Genomic DNA, 26678 nt, shown 5'->3' on the forward strand with positions numbered 1-26678 from the left:
GTTTGGTAGTGTGTATTATGTTTTACATGGAGAGGCTACATGATATGAATGAATAATATGACATGATAAGGATTATGTTTGTTTTAATAATGTTTGGTAGTGTGTATTATGTTTTACATGGAGAGGCTACATGATATGAATGAATAATATGATATTATAAGAGGTAGGTAGGGTGTTTTAAGTAATTTTGAGGTGATTAAGATTTTATATTAGGATTTTAAGGAATTTATGAAATATGATATGGTTACGATAGAGTATCATTAGGAGCAAGATTTTAGGGGTTAGGGTTTTATAGTCTAGGGTTAAGGTTCCAACAAAAGATTAGGTCAAAGGGTTTGCTCATGTATTTAGGATGTAGGGTTTGCACAACATCTAGGGTTTGCCTGAGGTTAGGGCAACATCATAAAAGAGTTATTCATGCATCACAAGAATATTTTCCATCCCAATAATGCCATATTGACATCAATGACAACCTTGATTAACAATCTCCCCCTTTGTCATTGATGGCAATATTCTTGCCCTTCCAACATTTTCTCCCCCTTTGACATCAATGGCAAACGAGGTGCCCAAGTACTCCCCTGTCAAGCTGCTTCTTTTCTTCGTCAATAGTAGTTCTTCATAGGTACGTTACTCCCCCTGTCATGGTACTCTTTCTTCTGGCACTATGGTCCATGATAGATGTGTTTAGATTTCTTCATGTGATGAACCAACTCCCCCTGCTTGCATAAACTCCTCTAGCTTCTTTAGACAAGAAAGATTTCTGCCTTGTGATCAAGTGGAAGAAATCTTCAACAATAGTCCATCGGATAAGGAATCATGTTCTTCAATGGAGTTGCTCCCAAGAGATGATCTATCAATTGATGATTGTTCAAGTGTGACTCATCAAGGTTCTCATAGGATCCATCCATGACTAGCTTCTGCAAGAATGATTAATCATTATAAGCTCCCCCTAATTGTATGCATGGTCTTCTTTCTGACAGAGTCTCCCCATCAAATACTTAGATTATCAAGGATCAGGTGAACACCACGTATTGTTGGCTGGAGATTTCAAGAGATTTTCAGTTGTATTTGCTTCCTTCTCCATACTTGTGTAACTTTCTTTTCTAGCATAGTTCTAGCTTGAGTAGGTGCCCAATTCAAGTTACAATTACATGCTATATGTCCAATGTTATGACACTTGAATCACTCTATGTTGATCATGAATAAGAATTCATGACTTCTTGCAAAATTGCTTCTCAGAGATTGATGGGGACCATAATATTTATCTTTGTGATATGCCCTACAATCTTTTGCCATGTGCCCAAAGTTTGTATAAGAATAGAAATAACCAAGAAATATACTTTGGTAATAGGGAGATGAAGATTTCCTTTATGTACTTCTGAAGTCTTTTTGCCTTGGGATTCTTTGATGATATTCGTTGCCTTTTATATTCTTGACACCATCTGCAAGTCTCCTTTGAGTAGGATTTCTTCCATAGTTTCCCTGGCTCTTCTCCTTGCCTTTGTTGGAACTGGGAGCATCAACACTTGTTTCTGGCTTCCACACATCCTTGTTGTTTGAAGCATTATCATACTTGCTTGAGGATTCACCTTCATAGCCAAGACCTGATTTATCAAGGGGAGACCTTTGATGACTTAGGATGTCATCTAGGGTTTGAGAACTTTTTAAGTTCTTATTCAGCAAGTCAACTTCCTTTTTAAGAAAGACAATTTCTTCCTTCACTTTCTTGCATTCGTCATGCCTCTTTGATAGAATGATCTCCATTTCTTCCTTCATCTTGGTTGCTTAACATGATTGGTGATGTCATCATCCTGTTCTTCTAGTTGGCATATCATGGTGTTTCTCTCCTTTTCTGCTTCATCAACTTGTCCTTCTATGAATGCCAAAGCCTCCATCACCTTCACAACTCCTTGTGCTTGTTTCCTTGCTTCTTCTAGTTGAGATCTAAGGGAGGAGACCTCTTCCCTGTATTGACCAATCTCTACTTCAAGTTTGTTCAAGCTCTTGAGTCTTTGTTCATGATGCTTTCTTATGTTTTGATGAAATGCTTCCTTAATCTTGGCGAGCTCCTCATCTCCTTCTTGTACTTGAAGCTTGACAAGGTCAACTTCCTTCCTTGTCTTGTCCTGGTCACCAACTTGTGCTTTCTTCTTAAGTTCCTCATTTTCGTTTTTCAAATTGTTAATCTCTTCTATCGCAACCATAAGTTTAGTGAGGTGATTTTCTTCAAAATATTCTTCATTCTCTTCATCTTCTAGGTCTTCTTTAGCTTTGATGTTATCACTCTTATCTTCATCTTCCTTGATGGGCTCTGGATTTCCTTCTTTTTTTCCATCATTTTCTTGACTAGAGATCATTGTCAATGCTCCTTTTGAGTGAAGATCATGAAGTTTATCCCATATGCCTTTTGCTAACGAACATTTTTCAAAATTTGCCTTCATAGAATCAGGTAGCCCATTCAAGATTGCTTTCAATGCTCTTGTATTATGTTCCTTGGATTCTCCATCCATCATGCTATCAACAATCACTGATTTCTAGACTTCAATGCCTTGAGCCTTTAAGAAATTCCTCATTTTTGCGTCCCATATATCAAAGTTTCCATTGAATAATGGAGCCTTCAGGAATTGATTGACTTCAATTTCGGTGGTTGAGGGAGACACATCTTTAGGAGGATTAGAGACTTTCTTCCTTGGCTTCGCCATTTGTGTTCTAATGATCAACCTTCAAGCTGTTAGGCTTTGAGTGAAGGTACTGGCTCTGATACCAATTGTTGGAAATACTGAGAGGTGGTTTGAATCAATATTTCTTTTCAATTGTTACTTTTACTAGTTATATCACTTATATTTAGAACACAAAATGAACAATAAGAATAAATGATTTTATTAATTTCTTTTTTCACAATAAATTAAGTACAACATATATTGGGCTCCAACCCTAGATGAAGACACTGATCTTCAATCTCCCAGGCTCCAACCTGTTGCCAAGCACCAATTTGGACTTTTGTGAGGCTCCGACCTCTAGGGCACCGACCCTATCTTCTCAAGGCACCAACCTTGCGTTTAGAGGCTCCAACCCTTAGGGCACCAACCCTTCTCTGGTACAAACTCCGATCTGGTTTCTTGAGGACTCCGATCCTCTAGGGCTCCAACCCTTAGCTTCAATTCATCAAGATAAGTTTGATGATTCTTCACGACTCCCAATATCTTCTTCAACGAGCCCTATCTATCTTTAACAATGCCTCCTCCAAATTACTTCGTCAATGACAACCTTGTTTTCTTAGAAGGTGTCTCCACAACTCTTCATGTTACCCAAACAAAAATCTCCAAGGTCACATCATGAGGGTCTTCAACAATGCATCATGATTTTCAAGGATGCCTCCAAGATCAGCGTCTACAAGTCTTCCAAGTGTCTTCAAGAATACCTCCAAGTTGTCTTCCATAAGTTGTTCCAAGAATTCTCCAAGACAATGAAGGCTTCTCCAAGAATGCTTCACAAGTCAACAAGCCTTTACTAGTCTTCACAGGTCAACGGGTCTTCACAGGTCTTCACAACATCTGCATACTAGACTTCAAGGGATCTTCAACAATACTAGAGATGCTCCAAACTATTTAACTCATCAATGCTCCTTCAGCAAGACTTGACGAAGGCCTTCAAAAAAGGGTATACAAAGTTTTCAGTTACTGCTCCAAATATGATGCCCAAAACCACTGTTATAATTTTGTCCTCCAAACAGGTATAAAGAATGTGTTACTTCTAGATGCTACAAATGAGAACACTGTAATCTGAGCTCCCACATATGACTGCTCTTATTGGTGACTATCACACACAGGTCCAAATCTTATTAATAAACTGAGCTGCCACAGGAAGACTGTCCACACACTGAGCTGTAATGGTGATGACTGTACTTCAAGTATATTACAACACTGAGTAGCAACAGGTCTGAGATGAGGTTTGAGCTTCACAGATGTAGGCTACATGTTACTGTTCCGATTCTCCTCAACAATTCGAGCTTCAACAAAGGTCAAGTCCCAGCCTCTTCACTAGTCTAACAAATGGTAATCCGAGCTGTGAGTTATCTCCAAATTTCGACGACTGTCCTTGTCCACAGATCTGGGCTAATAGGTCTGTCCTTGCTGTAATCTATCCGTGCTACCACAGGTTTGTGGTATACCCAATCACTGAAAATTCAAAAACAAAATTAGCTCAATCATCGTGATCTTTAATGTCCTATTTTGTCCTGTTCGGCCTCTGTCTGTGTTTGTCTCTTCTCTGTGTTCTTCACCGAGCTTACGGTGACTAAAACGATGAGATTAAACTTGTATTTATACATGTTTTGACTTAAAATGAAGAGACATGTCTGTTGGGTGAAGAAGGCGACTTAAATCTCCTTTTTGTGCAACCAACCTTATATTAGTCAATTTGTAGCAGACAATTTTAATTCGTATATGGCAGATAGATTTAATTCATATATGGCAGATAAATTTATTGTGTATGGTAGACAACCTTAACTTCTTTTCAAAGGGATTTCCATGATAGTAATATAATCAATTATAGCACTAAGGGTATACGAATGTTTAGCACATCATGCGTATTTCATTAGAGCATCAAATTTTATATGGTTTTCCATGTGATATATGCATTACATTTGTTTTCCATGTGAAAGATGGACCATATAAAACACCATGCAAAAAAGGCTATGTCTGCCATGTGAGTGTTGTATTCCATCTTCCGTCCATGACTGCCATGCGAGTGATGTCTAACACCGTGTTGATGCATTATACATTATGTGTACCATGTATGGTCACAGGGAACCATGCTGCCTACATTATACATTATGTCTGCCATGTATGGTCATATGTATGCCATGTTTGTCTGCCATTAAACAAAGCCATTTGTTAATAAGGAATTTTTGAGATCATATTCGTTGCCAAGGATTATGTTTGTTTTAATAATGTTTGGTAGTGTGTATTATGTTTTACATGGAGAGGCTACATGATATGAATGAATAATATGACATGATAAGGATTATGTTTGTTTTAATAATGTTTGGTAGTGTGTATTATGTTTTACATGGAGAGGCTACATGATATGAATGAATAATATGACATTATAAGAGGTAGGTGGGGTGTTTTAGGTAATTTTGAGGTGATTAAGATTTTATATTAGGATTTTAAGGAATTTATGAAAAATGATATGGTTACGATAGGGTATCATTAGGAGCAAGATTTCAAGGGTTAGGGTTTTATAGTCTAGGGTTAAGGTTCCAACAAAAGATTAGGTCAAAGGGTTTGCTCTAGTGTTGTGAAAATCGCGATTTTTTCCCTCTGCCGATAAAATCGCGATAATTAAACAAAAAATCGCCAGATTTTTTGTTGCCGATTTTTATTGAAAAAATCGCGATTTTATGAAAAAATCGCAATAAAAATGAAAAAATCGCGATAAAAACTTAAAAAATCGCCGGGGGTCGTGACAACGTAGTTTTATAACGTTTTTTTTGGGTTTTTCATGCAATTTTTTTTGAAAGAAACAAATAATTTTTGAGTGGGTCTAGGCCCTAGTATGGATATGCTATTCATGGTAATGTTAAATTCTTAAAGTAAAAGTGACATTCTTTTACTTAAATTTTTAACATTACCATGAAATGACTCAGGATGTTTGAGAGTGGTTCCAGCCTCATTGGATTTCATATGGAGAAAGTAGAATTTTAGATTTCATTTAAAATCCAGCAGACTTATCAGTTTTTCAGGATTTCAGGATTGGGAGATTGTAATGTTTCCAGGTGACACCACCTGCCCGGGCTACCCCTGCCACCAGTAGAGGACGTGGTCTACCTCCTATAGCTCCTACTTCTAGTTCTTCAGCTTCTAGAGCACATCAGACTCCACTGCCATCTCCACCAGCACAGGCACCAACATCTACATCTAGAGGGAAAGGGAAAGCTGTGGCATTTTCTCGCAAGAGGGGCAGAGGAAATCAATAGGATTAGACTTTCATTTTATTGTATATGACATTATGACATGATGAGATACATTATCATATTTTTTGTTGATATTTTGAGGCTGAGTTGGGACTCAGCAGTCAGGACTTACTATTCAGGACATGATTCAATGTTATGTGTGATTTTAGCGCTAGAAATGATATTAAACATCTTACATATTAGTTTTTTTTATCATATTTATGTGTCAATGTATTTATTTTATGTTGTAGATGGTTTAGATATTAAAAAAATTGAAAAAAAATGAAAAAAATGAATATTTTTGTACCAAACAATTTTTTCCCGATTTTTTCTGATTTGTTCCCCGGGCCGATTTAATCCCGATCACGATTTTCACAACATTGGTTTGCTCATGTATTTAGGTTCTAGGGTTTGCACAACATGTAGGGTTTGCTTGAGGTTAGGACAACATCACAAAAGAGTTATTCATTCATCACAAGAATATTTGCTGTCCCAATAATGCCATATTGACATCAATGACAACCTTGATTAACACTTCTCTCTAATTATTTTTGTCAGATACTTGATGATCCAAAATGGATCCTAAACGCCCTCTATGTCTCCAAATATCCATAACTATCGCATAAGAAGAACCTTTAAAAATGGCGGATTACATTATCGGGAGTGAAAAACACAAGGAAACAACGGAAATAGAACCTATCGGAGGTCAAAACAACTTTGTACAGGAGCCGTCGGATCTGGCCGATCAACGGTCCAAATCCGATCGGCATATTGCAATCGGGGGTAACAGGCGGAGGCTATCGGAGGTGACCATGTGACAGTTGCGATCGTGATCAATGCGGGTCAACGAGGATTGTCGATCAAGCGCGCAAATCGACGGCCCAGGTTAACTCGCAACATTGCAATCGACAAATACAAGGAGCGCTTACCAAATGGCCCAGGGTCTATGCGATATGCGATTGCGATCAATTGTATCTTAATATTGCATCAGAGAATTATAATGGAGCGGGGCCAATATACATATGACTTGTGATAGCCGGACCCGATGGAGTTATAGATGATATTTTATATATTTTGAGATTCGGAAAACGACATTTTCCTTTGTATTTCGTATTTTCGTCAAATAAACAAAATGCAAAGGAAATGCGAATAAAGCGATGAATCTGGACCTAAAAGGGATATACATGCAGATATATATGTTTTGAGTTCCGTAATAGGCAAGATTTCAGGCAGGCCTTAGGCGGTAAGTGGTATTGGACGGGCTCTGCCCGATCCCATCCACTGGACGACATGTGGCATGAGAAAACTGCCTTTTCGGGTGGGTAATCTCTGTACGCCTTCGCCACCCGAAATGAATCTCAGCCGTTGGATCAGGATCACACAGATCAACAGTGGATATGCAATAGCGATTTAAAGGCGGACCCGATGGAATATAGGGCAGAATTCATAATATTTGAAGTCCAATGAACAATGATTTGGCAGTTTTTTCTCTTGTTTTACAATGTTTCTTTGTGTAAACCAAAAACACTATTTTTGGGGATTTCAAAGGCCCGATGACCCCTTCTGTTGCAGAACAGGTGGCTGCCTTCCTTGAAGACGTTATGCCATGATTGCTAATGCTCAGAAGGGGATTCGAGCGGACAGAGGCCGAGAGCCAGAGAGCCTGAGAAGGGGAAACGAACAGACAACGCCGATTGGCTTTAAAGCCACAGACTGATAGAGACAGAGAGAGGTAGTACTGAGACAGAGAGAAAACAGAGACAGAGAGTGAAAGAAAGAGTCTGTGTACTCAGAGAGGCTTGAGGGATTCAAGCAAACCCCTGTTGTTTGTATCTGTATGTTGAGATTCAATTTGAGCTCACATGTTGTAAAACTCTGCTCTTGAAGACATAATAGAGAGGTCACCACCGAAGGCTAGACTGGGAGATGTAGCTCAAGAGTTTTGGGTGAACTCCATATTAAACTTGTTGTGTTTATGTGTGTTTGTCTATTATGCTTCTCTAACTGCTCAATTGTCTATATTATTCGCAATCTTATCGATCTGTTGCACTAAGTAATATAAGCTAATCCATGCACATGAGTCTGTAATACCTTAAAAGTAATCTAAGATCTTCATTTTTAGATCAAGTGGTATCAGAGCTTTAGGTTTGCTAAGGTTAGACAAGCTTGTGCTGGATTGTTGTATGCTAACTAGGTCAGAGATCAAACTAGGAGAAGGAGAGCTTGTTGAGACTAATCCAGAGATTGGAAGAGTCTACGCTCAGAGGAGAATGGCCAGAGAAGTCCCATTGGAATCAGAATCTTAGTTCATGTACAGTTTCATGACCATGAGAGCCATGGTGGAAGAAATGTATCAGGAATTCAAGAAGGATCGAGGTGAAAGCACCTCAACACCCGAACAAGGCAAAGGAGTAGAGGAACCTCTTCTATTTGCCCATTTAGAAGGCAAAAGGAAAGGGGAAGAGCCTCCTCCATCAACACCTCCTAGCCCTGAAAAGAAAAAGAAGAAAACACCTTTGATTAAATTAGATGTAAAATTTGATTTTCCAATCTATGATGGAGAATTAAATGTAGAAAAGCTAGATAACTGGATTAGATAGATTGATGTGTACTGCAGGGTGCAGAACATTGATTCAGAAAGGAGAAAGATTCAGCTAGCCAGCCTTTGCCTTGGAGGAACTGCCCTAGTGTGGTGGGAAGGCAAGACACACATTGATTTGAAGAAGCATGGTAAAATTCTTTCTACCTGGAGTGAATTTGTTTCTGCCATTAAAAAACAATTCTATCCACTAGCTTATATGCAGGAAGTAATGATGAGTTGGCAAACTCTTCGCCAATTAAAGGGGCAAAGTGTACAAAGCTATACCTAGGAATTTAGAAAAAGAGCTTTAATTCTAGGCATTTCTCTAGACTCACCTGAAACTTTGTTGAAGTATATAGGTGGTATGCATAGCTATTTGAGGCACACCATTCTCATGTTTAACCCCACTAGCATAGATGAGGTATCCGTTCAGGCTACACATTTAGAGGCTAGAGGCAAGAATGTGAACCCGAAGATTGGGGGATCATCAAAACCCACTGCAAGCAAGAACAAGGAAAAGAAGAAGCAGAAATGGAAAGAGAGGAAGGCAAACGCTGTACAGAAAGACAAACCTTCATGCACTCACTGCAAGAAGGATGGACAAGATGATGCACATTGCTAGTCTTTGCATCCATAGTTGAAACCCAAGAAGTTCGATGGCAAGAAGAAGAAGACTGCTGCTGCTATTCAGAAAGATTTGGGGTCAGACTCAGAAGATGAAACAACAGTCACAGCTACAGGTATAAAAGTTAAAAATTTTGAAGCATCTACTAGTAATTCTGCACAATCTATTGATAATGAAGAAAATGAGAGGAAAAGACATGAGTCTTTCATATTAGAGTTGTTTCCACGCATCAAAAGATTGATACGTTATTTGATAGTGGATCACAAGTACACTTGATTTCTAAAGCATTGTAAAGAAGTTGGGATTACTAACCACACCTTACAAGAAGCCATATCCATTAGGTTGGGTATGTGATAAAGCAAAGCTACAAGTGACTAAACAATGTAAACTTAGGTTTGCATTTGGGTCAACATTTGTAGATGAGGTTGAGTTAGATATCGTTCCCTTGGATATATGTGGTATTGTTTTGGGAAGTCCTTACTTGTATGATAGAAAAGCCATATTGTATAGAGCTGAAAATAAGTATCAACTCACCAGAGATGGAATAGAATATATTCTAAGAGCTCATAAACTCAAAAATAATTACACTCTCATAAACTCAGGGCAGATGAAAAGAATTGTAAATTCATGCAAGCAATTTTTACTAATGGTTGTAAAGGAAAAGAACCCTGATAAAACCAATGTATTTGAGGGCTGTGATGCTAAATAGAAAGCTGATTTAGAAAAAGTTGTTTCAGAATATGATATCCTATTTCAAGAACCTAAAGGTCTGCCACCCAAAATGGAAATTGTACATGATATTAATTTGCAGCAAGATGCTCCATTGCCTAACATCGGAATGTACAAGTTATCTGCTTTAGAGAATGCAGAGATCAAGAAGCAGGTACATGAGTTGCTCGAGAAAGGGTTCATAAGACCAAGCACATTACCATGCGGATCTCCAATCGTGTTGGTGAGGAAGAAAAATGGTTTGTGGAGGATGTGCATTGATTACAGAGCACTGAATAAAATAACGATCAAGAATCGTTATCCTCTTCTTCGCATTGATGATCTATTAGATCAGCTGAAAGAGGCAGTTTACTTTTCCAAGTTGGACTTGCGTAGTGGCTATCATCAGGTCAGAGTAGCAGAACAAGATGCATGGAATACTGCGTTCAAAACAAAGAAAGGGTTGTATGAATGGCTGGTTATGCCTTTCGGCTTAACTAATGCTCCTGCCTCTTTCATGAGAGTTATGAATGATGTACTCAGGCCTTTTATTGATGATTTTGTAATTGTATATTTAGATGACATTCTTGTTTTCAGTAAAACATGGGAAGAACGTTTGAAGCATGTAAAGCAGACTTTATATGTTTTGAAAAGAGAAAATCTCTATGTGAAATTGTCAAAATGTGAATTCAGCAAAACATCTTTAAATTATTTGGGTCATATTGTAGGGGGTGGTGAATTAAAGATGGATCCCTTTAAGGTTGAAGTCATTGTGAACTGGCCTAAACCCAAATCTGCTACAGAAGTTAGGAGTTTCCTAGGAGCAGCACAATATTGGAGAAATTTTATTGCTAACTTTTCCTTGATTGCAGCTCCTTTAAATGCTTTAGAAGGATTGAATAAGGTGTTCAGTGGGGAGGCAAACAACAGAAAGACTTCGACACCTTAAAAGAAAAAAATTAGTACAGTGCCAATACTAGCATTGCCATATCTTCAACGACCATTTGAGATTGAAACAGATGCCAGTGACTATGCCATGGAAGCAGTGTTGATGCAACACGGTAAACCCATATGCTATCATTCTGAGAAATTTAATTCTGCAGTAGTTAATTATCCCACATATGATAAAGAATTGTATGCATTAATACAGAGTGTGAAAAAGTGGAAACATTACTTAATGGGCAAAGAAACAATCATCCATACAGATCATCAACCACTTCAATATTTGCACTCACAAACTAAATTGCAACAATCAAGACACTATAGGTGGATGAGTTTTCTACAACAGTTTCATCTTGTCATTAGATATAAGAAAGGCATACACAATAAAGTTGCAAATATGTTGTCCAGACCAATCATAAATGCATCTACTATACTTAAGCATAACTCAGTAATGCATGAAAGCTACATTGAACAATATGCTCAAGATATAGATTTTAAAGATGTATATGCAACTTTAAGTCATGGCAAACAAGTAGAAGAATTGGATTATTATGTTAAGGACCAACTCTTGTATCATTTGGGAAAGTTATGCATTCCACAAACTGAAAGAGTTAACATAATCCGAGAAGCACATACTTCTCTTATATCAGGTCATTTTGGTGTAAGTAAAATAGTTGCACAGCTGCAAAGGTTCTGTTATTGGCCAAGAATGCATGAAACAATTTCTAGATATATTAAAGGGTGTACCATGTGTGCTAAAAGCAAGCCCAGCAATAGAAATTAGGCTTGTACACTCCACTTCCAGTTCCTTCTCATCCTTGGGAAAGTGTTTCCATGGACTTTGTTGGGGGATTGCCAAAATCTAGAAAAGGTCATGACTACTTATATGTTATTGTGGACAGGTTCAGCAAAATGTGTATTTTAATACCTTGTAATAAGCAGATTACAACTATACAAACAGCGAAGTTGTTCTTTCAGCATATATGGGTTCATTTTGGGTTACCCACTTCCATTGTATCTGATCGAGATTCCCAATTTGTTGGGAAGTTTTGGTCAAGTCTGTGGGAATTGATGGACACCAGACTGAAGAAGAGCACAATATTTCATCCACAAACAGATGGCCAAACAGAGGTGGTCAACATGACAGTGATCCAGTTGCTCAAGGGGTATTGCAGCAAGCATCCCAAACTTTGGGATGAACTTTTGTGTCATGTGCAACATGTTTACAACCGTGCTAAGCACTCTTCTACACAGAGATCTCCTTTTGAGACTTGTTTTGGCTTTACACCAAAGTCTCCCTTGGACTTTGTCTTTGGAAAAGACATAGCAGTTGATGGACACAATGATGTGGACAAAGCAACCAAGTTCATTGAACATATCCAAGAAATTCACTAGGCAGTACAGGAACAGCTGGAAAAGAGCCAAGACAAGTACAAGGCAAGGCATGATAAGCATCGAATTGAACATAGTTTCCAAGTTGGTGATCAAGTCTGGCTGTACATCAGCGAAGACAGAATGCAAGGTGAAGGAAAGAAGTTGAAGCTAATAAGGTATGGGCCTTTCAAGATACTTGAGAAAATTGGTGAGAACGCTTTTCGCCTTGATTTGCCAGCTTACATGCACATCTATTCAGTGGTTAATGCAGAAAATTTGAGACTGTTTGAACCTTCATTAATTGAAGATCTCGAAGAGCAAAGTCAATTGCCTTCTATTGATGATTTGTTGCCTGAATATCTCAATGAGTTGTAGGAAGATACAGTTCTGGACAGGAAGGTGAGAACTACGCGCAGAGGGGATATTGAGTACCTCAGAATTGGACTCAAAGGTTCAAAACCAAGCAGTGCACGATGGATGGAAATTGGACAAGTGAGGAAGTTGTATCCTCACTTGATCAATGCTTGAAAACCAACTTTTGGTGGTCCAAAAGCTTTTTCAGTGGGAAGGCGTGATCCAAAATGGATCTTAAACACCCTCTAAGTCTCCAAATATCCAAAACTATCGCATAAGAAGAACCTTTAAAAATGGCAGATTACACTATCGGGAGCGAAAAACACAAGGAAACGATGGAAATAGAACCTATCGGAGGTCAAAACAACTTTGCACAGGAGTCGTCGAATCTGGCCGATCAACGGTCCAGATCCGATCGGCATATCGCAATCGGCGGTAACATGAGGAGGCTATCTGAGCTGACCATGTGACAGTTGCGATTGCGATCAGTGCGGGTCAACGAGGACCGTCGATCAAGAGCGTAGATTGACGACCCATGTTAACTCGCAACATCATAATTAGCAAATACAAGGAGCGCTTACCAAACAGCTCGGGGTCTATGCGATATGCGATTGCGATCAATCGCATCGCAATATTACATCGGAGCGGGGCCGATATACATATGACTTACGATAGCCGGACCCGATGGAGTTATAGATGATATTTTATATATTTTGAGATCCAGAAAACGACATTTTCCTTTGTATTTCGTATTTTCGTTAAATAAACGAAATGCAAAAGAAATGCGAATAAAGCGATGAATTCGGACCTAAAAGGGATATACATGCAGATATATATGTTTTGAGTTCCGTAATAGGCAGGATTTCAGGCGGGCCTTAGGCGGTAAGTGGTATTGGACGGGGTTCGCCCTATCCAATCCACTGGCCGACACGTGGCGTGAGAAAACTGCCTTTTCGGGCAAGTAATCTCCGTACGCCTTCGCTGCCCGAAATGAATATCAGCCGTTGGATCAGGATCACCCAGATCAACGGTGGATATGGGATAGCGATTTAAAGGCGGACCCGATGGAATATAGGGCAGAATTCATAATAGTTGAAGTTCGATGAACAATGATTTCGCAGATTTTTCCTGTGTTTTACAGTGTTTCTCTGTGTAAACAGAATACGCTATTTTTGGGGATTTCAAAGGCTCGATGGTCCCTTCTGTTGCAGAATAGGTGGCCACCTTCCCTGAAGACGTTATGCCATGATTGCTAACGCTCAAAATGGGATTCGAGCAGACAGAGGCCAGGAGCTAGAGAGCCCGAGAAGGGGAAACGAACAGACAACGCCGATTGGCTTTAAAGCCACAGACTGACAGAGACAGAGAGAGGCAGTACTGAGACAAAGAGAAAACATAGACAAAGAGTGAAAGAAAGAGTCTGTGTACTCAGAGAGGCTTGAGGGATTCAAGCAAACTCCTGCTGTTTGTATCTGTGTGTTGAGACTCAATTTGAGCTCACACTTTGTAAAACTCTGCTCTTGAAGACATTATAGAGAGGTCACCGCTGAAGGCTGGACCAAGAGACGTAGCACAAGAGTTTTGGGTGAACTCCATATTAAACTTGTTGTGTTTATGTGTGTTTGTCTATTATGCTTCTCTAACTGCTCAATTGTCTATATTATTCGCAATCTTATTGATCCGTTGCACTAAGTAATATAAGCTAATCCATGCACATGAGTCTGTAATACTTTAAAAGTAATCTAAGATTTTCATTTTCAGATCACTTGATGTTTCGATTAGTTGGGCATCCATAGATTGTACTTAGATTTCACTGCTGCATAATAATAAAACCCTCATCTGCTGCACCGGTTTTCCCAAGTTGGGTTTTTTTGGGGACATTTGTCCAAAAATAACTGTGTAGATTTCATGTGTGCTAGATTTTCTCAGTTTTCAGCGCTATTTTTTCTTCCATAGTTTATTTGTGAAAATCAAAGTGTGAACTATTTGATATTCGTTGTAACAGACAACACATAAATTGTTAAATAAATTAACAATTAGGAAAATAATTTCCAGTTGCTATGATAGATGAAATTTTCACACATTCTTCTTGAAGCCATAAACCCTAAGTGGAGATAAGGCACTCAATCTAACTCCCAATAACCAACCAATAACTCTAAAAATCCAAATTATTTTCTTTCTTATCATATAAAATACAAAAAATTCATAAAAGATAAAATTAAGTAAAAATATTAATCCATTGTCTAGAGGAATCAAACAACCTATATCATTTTCTAGACATTTTATCCAAGGGCTTATGCATAGTTGTTGGTATCTAATGTTTTGTGGGCTGATTTGAGGTGTTAACCAAATTTGGAAATTAAATTGCAGCATTAAAAAATCAGATTTGGTGAAATGCAAAACTTAAATCATATTTGACCCAAAAAGGTACATTTCTAATCCTACTCTAGCTTATATTTCATTCCTAAATTGTTTACAAATCTTATCTAACATAATCAAATGGTGAAATTCATCTCTTGTTAAAAAAAATGTAGCAAGAAAGGCTCAATTTGACTTTAGCCTTAGTCAAATTGAGTAAATCAAATTTCCACATCAGTGGGATAACTAAGAGGCAGTTAACTTGTGTGACATTGCTCTTGTCACTCAGTTAGCTCAGTAAATTCAAGTTAGAGGGCTTGAAGTTCACTTATGCATGTGTGATTTCTAAATTTTTGTAATCCAGTGCAGTTATTTTCAGTTGTATTCCGTTAATTGACCTCTAACAATTATTGGAGTCAGTTGAAAGTCAGTGGTGCAGTGGGACAATAGTATAACTTAGATATCTATTAGTTAACTGATCAATCAATCCAATGTAGCTGGTGCATGCAAGGAATTCGAGTTCCTCAGCTAAAGTGGAGATGACAAGGCAGTGTACAAGCATCTGTAAACTAGTTTGAGTGTATACTATATAGTACTACAAGTGTTGCATGCAGTTAGATGATCAATCCTTGGGAATTGTGCAATCAATTGGAGGAAAAATCCTAGAAAATAGGTGCTAATTTCCTCAGGAATTGTGCAAGGAAATAGGAGGCTAGGTGAGCTGATATTTGGCTAAGTGTTGGCTAGAGTTTATCGTTGAGCAGAGAAAACAATTATTTCTTTTGCAGATTGAGCTCAGATTTGGAGCTAGCAATTGTCATAGTTTCTCTATTCATCTGAGCTAGCATTGGAGACCAAGTACTGGATGGACAACTACTGCTTTGATAGCTTACTAACCTATATGAGATGAAAATCCTAAGACCTAGGTGAGATGCAAAGATCTTGGTTAGTTTTAATTAAGTGCCTAATCTAAGTATGACCTTCCCTTAACTGTTTTGAAACTAGGCTCTAAGGTAGGTTGTGGGAAGGAGGCCTACAGGAAGCAACTACAAGCAAGGGTTTGATTAACGATACCTTCTGTTAGGCTCCTATCACTTGATGCCTCCGGTGCTGTAGAGACTGTGGCTCTAACGACTGCAAGGTCACCATGTTAACCACCGAAAAGTTGTTAAGACCCTTCAGTCAGATGAGAAGGGTGGTCCTAAAGGTATATCAACCAAGCTTATGCTTGGAGGTAAGTTATTAATGCAAATTAACTTAGGATGAGATACAAGGATGTTGAATGTGATTCTCGAGTTAAGGTTGATTAATGATTATGTACTTAAGATTAAATCTTGAATCAAGGAAACAAGTACTTGACAATGATATTCAAGAGACAATCTTAACCATGAGAGAATGTGCCAAATTATCCTCCAAGCATAAGCTTGGTAGATATAAAGTATAGGGAAAAAGGCTTTCTTAGAAAGTTCTTCCATTTGGTACAAAGTAAGGTAAAAGCCTTGTGACCCTGCAGTTATGAAGGTGGCTTGTCCCCTTGTAGGAACAAAGGCACACACTGACTTGTAAGACTCAGGGGACGAGTATCGTTAATGACACCTACGTGCCCTCGCCCCCTCTTTCTTACAGTCACCCCAATTTTTACCCTTTGGTAAGAGCTCAAGAGGAGGACTTCTCACTTAGATTAGGCATTTTAGATTAAAAATAACCAAGACTAATTGCATCCAAATCTAGTATAAGTACATCTCATGATAATACATCTTATGGTTTTACTTGCAATTGTCCATTCTACTTGTCATTGTTGAGTATTTTATGTTTGCAAGCATTGTTTTATTTTCCTTTTGCAAGTAGAACACTAATTGCTTTTCCTTTTGCAAGAGATCTCTATATGCTTTGATTATATTTTGAAAGCATGCCGCCTATGTTGATTTGTGTAGCTTGGGAGGTACTTCAAGCCCTAGGGTTCAGGGTTTGGAGGGCAAAACGCCACAATGGTCACTTGTGGGCTTGGAACCCAAGAATGGGGTTTTGCACCTAATCGTGTTTGGGGCAATTCCGGTAGCACATTTCTACATGTGATGGCATGAGACGATAGAGGGTGGAAAGGAGAATCCAACGCTTCAAGAATCGTCGAATTTTGAGTTGTAGAAGTTGAGAAATGAATTTTTGATATTGACAAGTAATTATTGGTTTTGAAGTCATGTAGGTTTGAAGTAAAATTTGTCCAATAGATGTGTCTCTTCATCAATTTGTGGAACCCCTTTAATGGATATAAATAAAGGGTGAAGACATGTTGTTTTATCATCCACTTGGGCAATACATACCTAAGAAAAGAACTCGGATAGCTCTGATTTGAGGACGCAGCTAGAAGGCCAATATAGTGAGGAGGAAGAGGACTATTCATAGCTGAACAGGGGTCTGAAATCTTCTAAAGGAGGTTGGGTTGTTGTGTGTGGGTGCAAATTGTCTTAAGGGTAACGCAGGGCCATTAAAAGGTCTTCTTTGAAGGGCCGCAACCATAGGAGGAGCAAAGAAGGAGTTTAGAGTTGTTGTGGAGGGTGGACAGTGCTCTCAAGAGGCTGCCGCAGACCTAGGTTGAACTACTAAAGGGTGTCGTAGTCCTCTTAGGGAGACAGTCCCACGTTTAGGGTTGTAACTACCCTAGGAGAGCAACACAAAGGAGAAACAACACTTGGAGGAGGAACCGCAACAAGAGGAGCAATTTCTGGGCTTGTTTATTGGGTGGTTGGGGACTGTGGTTAGTGCCCTAACCAGTCCTAGAAATTGCAGCATTGTAGGAGTCACAACAATAGTGTTTTGGTATGTGTTGGGTCACAGTTTGGTGATCGGATTTGGATCATTAAAGCAGCCTGTAGGAGCCAATTTGGAGGCGAGATTGGGTGATCGTGTGTCTTCATTAGTGCAAATTCCACAGTGATTGGACTGGGTGCCATTGTTCTGATTGGGGGGAAGTGTGTTGGCTACCCAAAGTAGCCCTAGAGCAACATACAAGAAGAACGTTGTTTGGTGTGTGATTTGGTGAAGTTTGCAGCTTAATGAGTAGCTCTTTGATGGACGAAAGAGGCTACTAGAAGGTAGATTGGAGCTTGGGAATTAAGCCTACCCAGAGAGCAGATTTATGAGCCTGTGTACATTGAGCAGAAGTGGCATGCAACATTGTTAGGTGGCAACTCTCCTAGAGTCTTGATGTGTAGTGGCCTTGATGGACTAAGGCACTACTAGTGAGTAGTACGGAAGTGAAGGATTGACAGGACAAGATACAACATAGAAGCTGCAACAGAGTTTGTCATCGTATCTTGTATACCATAAACTGTTGTATTACTCAAATTGTTTAATATAACGAAGATTGGTGATTGTACATTATTGTACAATTTTGTTAAAATGTGTGTATATTTGTGCATACGTGATTTATTGCTTTATATTTCGGCTGTGCAAAGTAGTTTATGGTTGAGATTCTTGGTTTGGTAGCGTCAATGATTTTAAGACTCTAATCTAGACCCAAGGTTGTGGAAATTCAACATCCTACACCTACCTACAAGTCAGTGAGAAAAAGCCTTCAACCCCACAAGGTGTGGTTGGTGGCAGGGAACTAAGAGAAGGGGTTGTCACACTAAATCCCTTCTCTCTCCGTTTAAGCTATCTCCTAGGTTAGCTATGGGGGGTGGTCCCTAAATGGAAAACTAAGTTAAAGAAATGTGAGGTTCTAGGAGAGGTGTTAAAGTGAAAGTGGATTACTTTTAAGAATTATGAGCAAAATATGATATGAGCAATAAAAATCATTAACATGATAAAACCATAAAAACCAGTGCCTTAAGATAAATTGCTCAACAAAAATGAAAGATACATTTGCTCAAAACAAAAGTAGAATGCTTCCAACAATGAAAGCAAAACAATCATGAAATGGAAACATATATGTTAGCACGATAATTGATACAACATATAAAATGATTTCAAAATATAATCAAAACATATAGAGATATCTTGCAAAAGGAAAAACAATTAGTGTTCTACTTGCAAAAGGAAAATGCAACAATGCTTGCCAACATAAAATATTCAACAATGACAAGTAGAATGGACAATTGCAAGTAAAACTATAAGATGTATTAGCATGAGATGTACTTATACTAGATTTGGATGCAATTAGTCTTGGTTATTTTTATTCTAAAATGCCTAATCTAAGTGAAAAGTCCTCCTCTTGAACTCTTACCAAAGGGTAAAAATTGGGGAGACTGTAAGAAAGAAAGGGCGAGGGCACAAAGTTGTCATTAATGATACCCGTCCCTTGAGTCTTACGAGCCAGCGTGTGCCTTCATTCCTACAAGGGGACAAGCCACCTTCATAACTGTAGGGTCACAACGCTTTTGCCTTACTTCGTACCGGATGGAAGAACTTTCCCAGAAATCCTTTTTCCCTATACTTTCTATTAACCAAGCTTATGCTTGGAGGTTAATTTTAGTGAGGATGCAACTATACCAAAATGCTTAATATGGTATGCAAATAAGTTTTCCAAATAGAGATTTGCAATGCATTCAATATAATGGAAATAATGCTCAAAGTAAATTGCAAAATGTAAACTCAATTGGAAAAGGAAATTAGCTTGCACATGAATTAAATAAGATTACTAAATGCTTTGCTTCAAGAAAATGGAAAGGTGCTCAAAAACATAACTTGGATAGTTGCTCAAGATAATGAAAGATACATTAGCTTCATGAACATATAAGGTTGTAAGTTACTCAAAATAATTTCTTTGACAAATGATAAACAAATAACCAACTAAAGCGATGAAGCTTGAAATTTGTGTGCTTGCAAAATGAACAAATAACTTGGATAAAAGAGCATGTAAACAATGAGCCTATTATGAGGCCAACATGAAGCAAATGGTTAAACTTTGCTACTTAAAATTAGACACCTTGCATAAAATAAATTGCTTCTAAAAGTAAGATTCAGAATTGTACTTGAAAGCTAAACTTGAAATGGTAAAGCATGAAAATAAGTAACAAAAAGCAAATTCAGAAAATTAGCTGGTGAAGGTGATGTTGTGTTAATTTTAAGGCATGCAAGATGAAACACTTATAAAACAACCTCAAAATCAAACCACCCACATGTTCCTCCTTTTGCCAAAAAGGAGAAAATGATGCCTTGGGTGAAAACCCAAGCCCCCACAAGAAAAACTAAGCTTTTATTAGATGTTACAAGATGAGAAACCTTGAGGAGGTCTCAAGTAAATCTTCATGATGAGTCTTTACAATTAAGGAGGCTTCTCAAGCTCTAGATCTCTTTCTTGAAACTCAAATTCAGAAAATGAAGCAAGTATAATGAGAAAACTCTCAATATTGAAGAAGTTAAGTGTCTCTTGGTGCTCCAAGGCTTGGCCTCCAAATGTGAATGAAATGTTGCACAAAACAAGGATTCAATCCTCCTCGAAAGCCCACGACCTTGCCTAATAACATCTCTCCTCTTTATCCATGGCCTCGTCAAAAATATCAACTTTGAAAGGGCAGAGAGTTCCTAGAAGGAAAAGTGTTAGAGTTTTTGTGATCCTTCCTTGATGCTCTTATCACCAACACTCTACATATGGGCTGCAAGATCAAGAAACAAATTATCGTAGAGAGAATACGAAAACAATTAAATAAAATACAAATAATATACAAGAAACCAAACCAAGTGATATGAGTGAACCCCATCACTTGGTTTAATTTAGAAAAGCTCTCAAATAGCTAATATGAATCAATGAAGCATTATGTCAAATATTTAAAATTTTTAAAATAATTGTTTGCATACAAGCTATGCCCAAACGAATGTCTGCAAGGCACTTTTTGTAAGATACTAAGTGAATCCAAATAACAAATGAGAGTTTCTTTGAATGGTGCTCCAACACTGGGTTGGTCCTCTAAAGACTTCCCCTCACGCTCGATCCAACAAAAATTCTTCTACAATACTCAAATTAAACATTAGTCCATATAGATTTAGATAAAGAAACAATGAATTGAAACTTCTAGAAATTCCTTTGAAAATAAACTAGAACTCTCAAACTCTAGAGCCTACTTTCAAATCAAATACTAATACAAGATAGTTGTGCACTAGCAAGTTTACAAGAATATCTGGAAAACGAAATAATTCAAAGCATAGAAATATTATACTAATAGCTCACAATGAATCATGCTCCAAAGGAAAAACACCCATGAATGGACCCCCAAAGTCTTTTTATTGATATTCTTGAAAAGTGTACAAGGTAGCAGCACTTTTGCAAGCACACGAGCTAGTAAACAATGAAACAATATAAGAGCCCATAACCTCATTATATACAGAGTTGGGAGCAAATCCCAATGTGGAAGTGATTAAACAAGTGGCATGAGATGACAATCCCAAAGAGATTCGAATTTGTTGAATGGAGCTCCAATGCCAAGTGTAAAAATCGAATTCTGGCAAGTGGACATCATTTTCTTCTTCCCTTATGTGCCAAATTAGAATTTTATGATGGAATGACAAGTGTAGATGGGTGGTAATCCATGTGGGGACAATTTCCCGCAAAATTCTCCACCAAATATTCTCTCAAATCCTCCCAAATGTGCATTAACTTCACAAATTCGAATTTCCAAGTAAGCAATTTTCTCATTTAATGCTAGAAATTTGATTATATTTGAGCACATGCCCTTTCCTTGATTTTAGGAGTCCACATCACCTTGGGACTTCACTTTAACTCTTTCATGATTTTCCACCTCATTTCCACAACATTTAGCATTCGTGGATATTTATTTTTCTCCATTTATTTAATTTATGGCTTAATTAATTGCATTGTTTTACAAAACGGGCGGGTTGAAACGGAAACGGCCGTTTCTGACCGTTTCATTAGCCCACAGGTTGACCCGGCCCATGACCCGGCTCGGCTGACCGAGTCAGCAATGACTCGGCCGAGTCATCCAATGACTCGGTCAACCCGGCCGGGTTTGTATTGACTCGGCCGAGTCATGGAAAGGACGGCTGGGCAGCAATTTTAATAAAAAAAATTCATGTTTTTGCTGATATTTGGTAAAGGTAAGTAGGGGTCAAGCAAATTTTCACTTGGATGCATCAGTGGGGTTGCACATCAAAAGAAAATCACACTCAAATAGCCAATGTGATGCAATCTTACACACTCTATGCACTCTTTTGCTACATTGTGCTTCATTTCTTGTTGTTTAAGGTTCCAATCTTTCCTGTTAGTTTGCCATTCACATTTTTTTGCTTGCCCAGTGACCTCTTGCTTACCACTATCTCATGGTATCCTCATTCACCATAGATGCCTATACCACAATCAGTATTTGACGGTATCCTTGCAAACATTTTTGCACAACCTTCAGATATGATCTGTTGGGTAAAATGAAAAACACGCAAACTTATTAATTTCCAGGATGTAAAGCTGGCACTCTTGGTCATACTAGTCTGTGGACTCTATAACAAATTGAAGATTAAAGGAATCAAAGTTAATTGTCTGACACAATCAAAATTAACTGTCTGACACAAGGCAAAGATTAAATGCTAGTCAAATACTCAAGTGCATGGCTCTTTAAAGTTTAAACTTTAAAGTCTTTCAGCAAACTAATTCAGGCAGCTTTAGGGAAACCTGATTCAGCATTTGATTTTTGAACCTTCTATCTACTGGATATAACCGTGTGAAATGTTCATTTATGTGACTCACCTCTTAATATGGATTCAGAAGACCCTTCACCATACAACTTTATTTAGGGGACAGTTCTTGAAGAATTACAGTGCACAGTATAAGAGGAACCTGGGGTAGCTCCAGTGATACAAACTTTAGTTTCTCAGTCACTTGTTGAGTGGTTTTAGGATTGTCATCTTCAGGTATAATGGCTCCTAGATGGTTGTGAACTCAGCCCTTCTTCCACCGAGATACATGCCAATAAACAGGCTGTTTATACAGTCTTCTAATCAGCAACACGTCCTCTCAAAGGTTGGCTGTAGCTGGACCTCCAAAACTGATAAATCTAGCCCCTTTTTACTGCATATATCAGTTCCGCGAACAGGCACCAAACTCAGCCCAGGTCACAGCTCAGTATCTCACAAACACCCACAATAACTCAGTCTCCATGCAGGGTATGTTATTATGGAATTGAATGGTTGTCTTCCATGTATATTATAATGTTGTGTGTTTGGAAACTTGAATGAAAATCTTTAAAATTATGTTTAAAATATTTAAAATTATGTTTTTTTATAAAAAAAATAAATATTTAATGTATTTTTTACAACGACCGAGTCATTGAAATCGAGCCGGCCGAGTCATTACCGAGTCCGAGTCCGAGTCGGAGTCGATCCTCGGCCGAGTCCGAGTCCGAGTCCGAGTTGTAAAACACTGATTAATTGTCAGATTTCCAACTAAACTTAAGGAAAAATGGGTTTTGAGGGTTCAAAACACATTTTTAACCCCTCAAAGTGTGTCATAGTAGAAAGTTGAGGGTGAGGGGCAAATTTTGTTACTAATATCCCATACAATTTCTCTAGACATCACTTATTACATTACAAATACAATTTTTATTGCAATTTCTGCACTGCGGAAAATCTAAAAAATTAAAAAATGACTACCTCGACCTAACCAAATTTCACGAATTTTTTTGTGTGATCTAGTATGGTAATATACATCGAATCTAGACACTAAGATGTTTCAGGGACTCAACCTTCAAACCGTCACCCCGACTTTGGGGTAAAAAGTGAGTGAAAAAACCTAGAAAATTATCCGCCTCTAAAAAAGAAGGGATAATTAACCAGATAAAAAAACACTCTGAGGTGTACTTGCTTGCTAATAGAGTTCCAACATTCTAGGCTTGTTACAGACTCAAAGCTCATCATTACTAGTATCACTTATTACAATTCCCTTGAGGGTGTGGAATCTGGGTACAAGAAAGATGATGAGAAATAGAAGTAGAGTTTAGACACTTTGTTGATTGATGATATCTGATGGTACAAGTGTCATTTGGATCATCCTTGGGAACAGAGTCTTCATATAATCATCAGGTGCCACTCCAGTGGTCAACAATGCCCAACAAAATAAACGAATTTATCAATATTCTCAAGATAGCGATAATATAAGCCAATAGTAACAATCAGAGCACCTTTCTATTAGAACACTTAGCCAACGATTTTAGGCAATGCAACCAATGTTCCTTAGTTAGATTACAAAATGCCAATGATCATTCAACTTAAGAGATGCTCAATTGAAACAAGGAGACTTACAAATCCCTAGATCTCAAAGTGCCAACGTAAGGTTATCTTTCAATAAGGTATCTTAGCAATGAAACAAAAATGAGAGTTATACCAATGCTCTTGTACCAATTAGAATGATGAAGACCATTAAATCTCAAAAGACAAATGATGTAAACAAGATGCCCAACAAGATATTCCCTATCCAATGTTAACAATCTTATGAATCAATGAAAGCACTTAGAGCCACCTATGATATTTATATTCCAAATGGCATTAATGAGCAACATATGACAACAGTAAGCTACTTATGTTCCAATGATAAAGGAGCAGCAAATGAGTTTATGACATGGAGAAATTTAGATTTATTTCTTAATCAAGCTTATTAGAGCATGAACATAAAATGATATTCAGTGATTACCAAGTAAACCGCAAATAAGATAACAGTGAGCAATAGGGCAGTGATAAGCTACTTATAAAATTTCCTTATGCCAAGTGTGTCAAATAGTCATAAAATTTTCATTTCTTCCTGACCTATACTAGAGCACTTGAGATGGAGAACAAGCGGTGAAAAATATGCTTATGCCACTGATATATCAGACCTGGTTATGCTTATTATGTATATGTGACAGTTATTAAAATCATTAGATCTTTGCCAAATGAACAATGCTTAATTTACCTAAGTGACTTGCCAATGCATTTAGCAATGTGTGAGTAATTTTATGTTGATTAGATGAAGTAAATGTCACTGTTTCTATCAGAATTTAGCAAGCATTCAAAACAGAAATGGAATTTGCAATTTTGTGCCAAACAAAGAATGCTCCACTAATGCAATTAATTCCTTAGGTTATTAGGCAATTTATGAATTATTTTTTAGGGCACTTTTATAATGATTTCATCACTGTTAATGAATAATTTCTTAGCTGTAGATGAGCAGTGAGGAAACAAAGGGTTGGAGGGTGCAAACCAGTGAGCCCTTTGGGATTGTAGATACCTAGTGAGAATGCCCAAAACTTCTTCAGTAGCTTAGACCACCTGTAAACACGAGAATCGTCTTGATATCTCTGCAAAATTTAAAAAATTTTAGCCGAAAATTCAATCAATTACCAAACAGTGAGGAAGAGAGGACAACAATGCCCAATTAGGCCCACGGTTAGGGCTGGAAAGGCCGTAAGGCCTGACGTCTAGGGGAATTAGGGGCTTGCAGCCCTGAAAAATGGGCAAAACAGGGTTGCGTTGAGGGGATGAAGGCCTTAGAGGCCACGACAGTGAGGGCCGAGAGGAGCAGAGGGAGATTGAGGGCAGCAGAAGGCTGGAAAGAGGTGAACCATGGGCCAAAAAGAAGGAAAAAGGCAGGACGGAGGAGGAGAAACAAACACGAGAGGGTTAGGAGGGAAGGGAAAGGCTTGCGGCCAAGCCTTAGAGGCTTAAGGAGGTCCACATCAAGGGTGGAGGGTAAGCCAAGGAAGAGGACAACAATTGGGCATTCTCACTTCATCTTTCTTCTTTGTGGTATCATGTCAATCAAAATGTTGCTCCAAAGCTACAATGTTGCTGGGAGTAGGATTTGTTATATCTTCATGGTTATCAGATCCATCCTCCTTACAACTAATCTGAAAATTCTCAAATTCATCCAAATTATTAAGAAAGTGAATCACCTATCTCTCATCATCGAAGACCTGCCAATGCTCCATATTATCAGGTACAAAAGGTCTAAAAATAATTTCCATTTTAACCTTATCCTTTAGCAATTCATCAGACAACTGCAAAGTAGATGCCGCTACAGCAAGTTCATCTGCCAAGTTATTCTTTTCTCTTGGGATAGCTTCAAGATCAAGAGCATCAAAATATTCCATAGTATCCCATACAACATTTCGATAGTTTTTTAATCTTTGATTTTTACATGTGAATTTGTTCTTAATCTGCATGATAATCAAATCAGTCTCCCTTGATACTAAGCAACTTAATCTTCAAATCCTTTTCCAATTCAAGACCCAACAATAAAGCTTCATACTCAACAACATTGTTGGTTGCTTCAAATTCCAATCTATAGGCAAATTTGAAAATGTGACCAAGGGGAGACTTTAATACTATTCCAGCACCTTTACCATGCCTAGAAGATGCACCATCAAAATTCATAGACCATACTTTATCCTTTAAATCACCCAACTTTTCATCAACCTTAACATCTAAAGGAATTATGGAGTTAGACAGAATGGCATAATTCCCAAGGTTAGGTTGTTCCTTTATTATCTCATTATGGGGGCTCTTGGGATCTTCAACATGGAATCTTCTTTCAAGCTCTCTATTAAGTCTAAGAAATCCAAAACATGTAGGAGAAGGAATCATAACATATGACCAATTCATTTGAATACTTCCTCCTAGATCAGAGGCCCACTTCCTTGACAATAACATTCCCCAAGCATCTGACACATCATTTACAACTATGTCCATTAAAATCATTATGTCAGGGTTAACTGATAAATGAAATTGTAAATCCTTGAACAACCCATGAACTTCAATCTTTTTAGATCCATGGCACATATGTTGTAATAAGGCCTAGAAAT

The 26678-nt window shown here is 38.0% G+C and overlaps 1 pseudogene; it reads right to left on the reverse strand.

Moving 5' to 3' along the window:
- Window positions 1-25967, reverse strand: part of LOC149254681 (hydroxyproline O-galactosyltransferase GALT4 pseudogene) — a 43095-nt pseudogene extending 17128 nt beyond the window's left edge.
- Between the last annotated feature and the right edge of the window lie 711 nt (window positions 25968-26678).

Source organism: Pinus tabuliformis, chromosome 7 (genome assembly GCF_031772625.1).
Source record: "Pinus tabuliformis cultivar Carrire ecotype Pingquan chromosome 7, CPIR1, whole genome shotgun sequence".
In the NCBI taxonomy this organism is placed as follows: Eukaryota; Viridiplantae; Streptophyta; class Pinopsida; order Pinales; family Pinaceae; genus Pinus; species Pinus tabuliformis.